Source organism: Salmo salar, chromosome 05, assembly GCF_965601325.2.
Source record: "Salmo salar chromosome 05, fSalSal1, whole genome shotgun sequence".
NCBI lineage: Eukaryota > Metazoa > Chordata > Actinopteri > Salmoniformes > Salmonidae > Salmo > Salmo salar.
The window spans coordinates 28315782-28322752 of record NC_138295.1 but is presented as its reverse complement, the minus strand read 5'-3'; the positions used below and the strand labels follow the sequence as shown (position 1 = coordinate 28322752).

At 41.6% G+C, this 6971-nt stretch overlaps 1 protein-coding gene across 3 annotated transcripts in view; it reads left to right on the top strand.

Annotated features, from left to right (window-relative positions):
* The first annotated feature begins 1537 nt into the window (after nt 1–1537).
* The window catches only part of si:dkey-237h12.3 (teneurin-3), a 153952-nt gene continuing 148518 nt past the window's right edge, over nt 1538–6971 (top strand). For 2 of the 3 annotated variants that reach the window (XM_014199203.3, XM_014199200.3), the window contains exon 1: nt 1538–2083. The gene's annotated coding sequence lies outside the window, so the exon portion shown is untranslated. The remainder of the gene's footprint in view (nt 2084–6971) is intronic. The other variant, XM_014199202.3, reaches the window with a different exon arrangement.

Here is a 6971-nt window from a genome sequence, read left to right as displayed (position 1 = left end):
TAGACATGTTAGTGCTTTTGTGTGTGGTAGAGAAATCCAATCCTTCCAGTAGTTCTTAGTTTACAAGGCTCTGAAAATGCATTAGAACATATAACACTGAAATGAGAGAAGGTGAGAAGTTTTATTTACTGTAGCTGTGATCTGAATGGAGCATGGAGGTGAAACTGAAACTTGCCTTTTGCGGAAAATAACTGTAAAAACAAATTATATGTTCGAGTGCTATATGCAATGCGGATACCAGGTAAAGCTGTGTCTGAGTGAAAAATAGTGGGTACTATCATATCACTGAAGTGGTTTGGATTGCCACACCAGGGTCAGACAATAGCAAAAGTGTTAGTGATAAAAAGGGAGTTTTTGTCTCTTCAAGGACTGACTTTCAGAGTTGACAGTTTGCTCTTTTAGCTCTTCACCTCAATGACAAAACTTTGAGTTCCTTCATCTTTTTGTTCAACTGTTGTACTATCCAACACGTTCTTTTTAAAAGTAAACTTGGAACATACTGCAGAAGAGACATATTTGTGCGTTGGAGCCTGTGAGGTAGGGGACATTTGTTTTTTACAAAAATGTATCTCCTATTTCTTTTTTACTCTGGCATGCCCTTGAGCAAATATTCAAAGGCAGTTTTAGATAGATTTCTGGGCACTTGCCATTCATGCAGATAATGCCATTTGATCAAGGCGACGTTTCGATGTGTCGGGATGATAATGGCGAACCCGAGGTTGGCCTCGTTGGGTAGAGAGAAGCTGTTTTCTGTGATAACTTCATTGCTGCATGTGGTCGAACGTGGGGGAAATTCAGGAAGGGGGATTAAAAAAACTGCCCAGTCAGAGTAGCATTGTTAGTCCCCCTACTGTGCACTGGACCTGCCACAGCTAAAGTTTACGTTTCTGATGTGCCAAGGTATCGCCGGACCCCTCTTCTCTTAGAACCTGGCAGAGCCCTTGCCTCAAGAGATTTTAGGTGGGATTAGTCAATGCTTTTGTAATTAATGAAACTCCTTTCCCCCCCGTTGATCCTTTAAATGCTAACATTTGAATACCATCAGATTGAGTTAAAAAGTTGTTTATTAATCTTTCTGATTCAAGTAAATTCAAAGCGATAAGCCAAATGTTACATGAGTAAAGAGGAAGGCGATGGGTTGTAATCTCAAAGATCTAGAAAGTTTATACACTTTTCACACACACACACACACACACACACACACACACACACACACACACACACACACACACACACACACACACACACACACACACACACACATACAGTTATTCTAAGTAGGCTGGCCTATATATTTAGAGCTGTGACTAGTGTGATGAGTAATAACTCCATCCATAAATGAATAATTTGTACTGGACATGTATAGGCTACCTATCATTTCATTTTGAAGTGATGGTAGCCTACCGTTTTCACTTGTTACAAAAATAAATTGAGATGTAAATTAATACCTATCTTAGGCTTCTCCCATTACTCAAATGCTTTATGCAATTTGTCATGAGCGGTGGCATGTGACACACAAGGGACGGTTTGCAAGGATATCAGAAGCACCCATATAGAAGAGTGGAGCGCACTCAGCCCAGTGGAGGCTGATGGACTCGCTGCGCATTTCCCCTGCTAACAAGTGTATACAGGACAAAACACCAGCATTATGTAATTGGAGAGCGTCGTCTGCACTACTAAAAAGCCTCAATATTAATAAGACGTCCGCATTTACATGACGACCAAAAAGAGGCAGTCTGAATTGCTGCAGGCAAGGGAATTGATAGCTTACCCCTGAGCGGACTAAGATAATTGTAAAAAATCTTGGCAGTACGTGTTCTTGACACGTACTGAAATCTTAACATTCAGCACCGCACACCTTCAAACTGCATGACATCGTTGTCTCATGGTCTGTTATTAAGGAATTTGCAACAACGAAGACTGCTTGGCACACATTTTATTTTCAAGGATATTGAGGGTGTGAGTGCGTGAAATTTCACTCACCATCATCACCGACGGACAACGCGGTGCGCAAGTTTGGATGTCTCTTGTGGAAGTTGTTCTGCGGTTCCGGACAACGGGACTGTTCAGTTAGTTCCACCAGGTAAGGAAGGGCAAAAACTATTACCTTTGGTGCTGACACATACATGTTTAATTTTCACTGATATTCTACTATTTTCATTATTCAAATTGATGATTTTATCCACAAACATTGAGAAATAATAGCCTAAATAACGTCAGATGTGGTGTTCTATGGCAGTAAATTAGGCCTACTCTTTCTTCAGAACAGATGGGTTTTTTATATATACTTGATCGCATAAGGCATAGATAAAAAAAAAGGAAAAGTCCATTCAAGTACTTGCTTTAGCAGTGTGGCATACAATTGGCGTCCAGTAAAGCATTACTCTAGTTCAGACAAGCAGCTCCACAATTCAGTAAATCGGTATTGGGTTATTATTAGCCTATCCATCATGATTCCTATAGGTCGAAGTAAAACGACTGTTCTATGTCCCCTGGATAGTTTGTTCATTCTTGAGTTTATATGTTCATGGGTCCTACTGTCTGTCTAGATCAGGGATGGACAACTTTGACGGGGTGGGGGCCACAAAAAATCTGAACTCATCATTAGTGGCCGCTGTGGCTCGCGGGTCTGCATACCCACATCCATAACCACACATGCAACTGATTTGTGCAATCAATCTATTTGTGCAGTTAAACTACTTACTTCTTAACTAAATACAAAATACCAGTAGCCAGGGCCGGTCCTAGCCTTTTGGGGGCCCTAAGTGAGATTTGAATGCCCCCCCCCCCCACCTCTTGATCATGCAAAGAGAAACATTTTACACATTTTGCCATGGGGGCATAGAGACAATTGTGACATTTTATGACCATTTTCATGAAATTATATTCATTTTGCCATGGGGCAGAGATTTTGTTTGCAGTTTTACAGGTAATTTCCTGCAATTCAACATATTTTGCCATGACTTATGCCATGTTAACATGATATTTGAGTGCGATAGCTACCTAGCTATTAAATTAGCAAGTTAAATGCACAACTGCAGCATTTAGCACCTTTTAAAAAGTTAACTTAATAGTTAGAAGATATCTAGCCGGCAAACATTTAGTTGAGAATTCTATACTGTAACTGGATCACCTGGCGCGTGCTGCACAACAGTCAGTAACACACAAGGCTCCCATCGTTGTGTGCTTGTAAACAAACACCACCTGACTGGTGACTACCACTAAGCTTCATAATGAAAAATGATGTGACAGGTGACATGAAGAATGCAATCTTATTTATCTCCTAACATATTGCACTAATTATAGTTTCAACGGTATTGACAGTATTGAAAAACCATCCCATGGCTTTTTCCAAACACCTCGGTATACGGTATATACGGTATACCGCCCCAGCCTAATTTCTAAATTGCACCTTGTGTATTCTACTACTCTACCTCTCCACAGTAAGTTCAACATAAACGCAACATGCAACAATTTCAAAGATTTTTATGAGTTACATTTCATATAAGGAAATCAGTCAATTGAAATAAATTCATTAGGCCTTAATCTGTGGATTTCACATGACTGGGAACACAAATAAATTTACAAAAAAAGTAGGGGCGTGGATCAGAAAACCAGTCAATATCTGGTGTGACCACCATTTGCCTCATGCAGTGCGACACATCTTCTTTGTATAGAGTTGATCAGGATGTTGATTGTGGCCTGTGGAATGTTGTCCCACTCCTTCAATAGCTGTACAAAGTTGCTGGATATTTGAGGGAACTGGAGCACCCTGTTGTACACGTTGATCCAGAGCATACCAAACATGCTCAATGGGTGACATGTCTGGTGAGTATGCAGGCCATGGAAGAACTGGGACATTTTCAGCTTCTAGGAATTGTGTACAGATCCTTGCGACGTGGGGCCATACATTATCATGTTGAAACATGAGGTGATGGCGGCGGATGAATGGCACGACAATGGGCCTCAGGATCTCGTCACGGTATTTCTGTGCATTCAAATTGCCATTGATAAAATGCTATTGTGTTTGTTGTCCGTAGCTTATGCCTGCCCATACCATAATCCCACCGCCACCATGTGACACTCTGTTCATAATGTTGACATCAGCAAACCGCTCACCCACATGACGCATACAAGCTGTCTGCCATCTGCCCGGTAAAGTTGAAACTGGGATTCAGCAATGAAGAAAACAGTTCTCCAGCATGGCAGTGGCCATCGAAGGCGAGCATTTGCACACTGAAGTCGGTTACGCCGCCAAGCTGCAGTCAGGTAAAGTCCCTGGTGAGCAAGCAGATGCGCTTCTCTGAGACGGTTTCTGACAGTTTGTTCAGAAATTCTTTGGTTGTGCAAACCAACAGTTTCATCAGCTATCTGAGTGGCTGGTCTCAGATGATCCCGCAGGTGAAGAAGCCAGATGTGGAGGTCCTGGACTGGCGTGGTTACACGTGATATGCGGTTGTGAAGCTGGTTGGATGTACCGTCAAACTGTCCCTTGTGTGTCACATGAGCGGTGGCATGTGACACACAAGGGACGGTTTGCAAGGATATCAGAAGCACCCATATAGAAGAGTGGAGCGCACTCAGCCCAGTGGAGGCTGATGGACTCGCTGCGCATTTCCCCTGCTAACAAGTGTATACACGGACAAAACACCAGCATTATATAATTGGAGCACGTTGTTGTACACGTTGATCCAGAGCATCCCAAACGTGGCTTATGGTAGAGAAACGAACATTCAATTCCCTGGCAACAGCTCTGGTAAACATTACTGCAGTCAGCATGCCAATTTCATGCTCACTCAACTTGAAACATCTGTGGCATTGTATTGTGTGACAAAACTGCACATTTTAGATTGGCCTTTTATTTTCCCTAGCACAAGGTGCATCTGTGTAATGATCATGCTGTTTAATCAGCTTCTTGATATGCCACACCTGTCAGGTGGATGGATCCTCTTGGCAAAGGGGAAGTTCTCGCTAACAGGTATGTAAACACATTTGTGCACCAAATTTGAGCGAAATAAGATTTTTGTTCATATGCAACATTTCTGGGATTTTTTATTTGAGCTCATTAAACATGGGACCAATACTTTACATGTTGTGTTTATATTTCTGTCCAGTGTGTGTGTATATATATATATATATATATATATATATATATATATATATATATATATATATATATATATACATCCCTCGGCCTAGATACGTAAATACATGATAGTGAATGACGGCTGGGCATATTATCCTTTGCCTCTCACAGTCGGCAGTAAGTCAATTCTGCATAGGGAAATATTTGTATTGGGATAATGTGATGTTTGGTACATTGTTATTTGTAACCTGGCAATACCCCTGACTGCATGTATATATAATATTGCATAATGTATAGGCTAATTCATAAGGCATTATAAATGCCTCATATTGCATTATGAAGAGGTTATGCACAGGAATTGTTACCAACATCCCATATGCCTGTTATGGACATATTAACTAATAACAGCCATCAAAAATAATGCCACAGGAGATGTTGCTTGGGGCTGGGACTGCAGTTCATTAAGTCCCCAGTTCATTACACCTTATTACAGCCATTACTTAGCCTACCTATAATTCACCTGATTCCCCCAGTCATGACGGAGAATAATTGATTTCATTTGAGTGTTTTTCTCACTTTGGAGCTGATAGCGTAGGCGGTCGCTGAGACTTGGTCCACCTAAATGAAATCAGACAACTTCTAATATATTGCTTTACCACATTCACAATCATACTTTCAGATAAGCTTTATTGTTATAAAGGAATATATAGGAGTCTCTGGCTTTATACTGAGCAATTTAACACAAATGGTACATCAACTGAACAATGTTTTGCCTATTTTTGACACTTGTCCACACAAAAGCACATTAAATATATTGTGGGTTGCAAAATATGATGGGCTGGAAGTAGTTTCATTTAATTTAATTTATTCCATAGGCCTACAATGTAAATAAGATTTGTATTTCAATCACACATGTCAGTTGCCTCATTTAGGATGGTGTTAACATTTTTTGGAATAAACATTTTTTGGAAGACTGTCCAGAGGGGTGGTGCTGGGTGGGACATCTCCTTCCCTCCTGTTATCTTGCTCATTACATTTATATTGTCTCTTCCTGTGGACGCTCAATAGTTGATCATATGAAATGTTACATTAGATATGGCAGATAGGATGGCTGAGGCATATGTTTCAACACATCAGAGTAAACATGTGAAGGTTAATGCAGCTTGTCAAACTGTGGACAGATCCCTGGTCCCAGCAGATCATTTTTATGGCATAATTTGTTTTGCATAATTGCTGGCCTCAATCTTCTACTGTTAACACACAGCCTGCTACTGTTAGCACACAGCCTGCTACTGTTAACGCACAGCCTGCTACTGTTAACACACAGCCTGCTACTGTTAGCACACAGCCTGCTACTGTTAACGCACAGCCTGCTACTGTTAGCGCACAGCCTGCTACTGTTAACGCACAGCCTGCTACTGTTAACACACAGCCTGCTACTGTTAGCACACAGCCTGCTACTGTTAACGCACAGCCTGCTACTGTTAACGCACAGCCTGCTACTGTTAGCACACAGCCTGCTACTGTTAACGCACAGCCTGCTACTGTTAGCACACAGCCTGCTACTGTTAACACACAGCCTGCTACTGTTAACACACAGCCTGCTACTGTTAACGCACAGCCTGCTACTGTTAGCACACAGTCAGCTACTGTTAGCGCACAGTCTGCTACTGTTAACGCACAGCCTGCTACTGTTAACGCACAGCCTGCTACTGTTAACGCACAGCCTGCTACTGTTAACACACAGCCTGCTACTGTTAACGCACAGCCTGCTACTGTTAACACACAGCCTGCTACTGTTAACACACAGCCTGCTACTGTTAACACACAGCCTGCTACTGTTAACACACAGCCTGCTACTGTTAACACACAGCCTGCTATACTG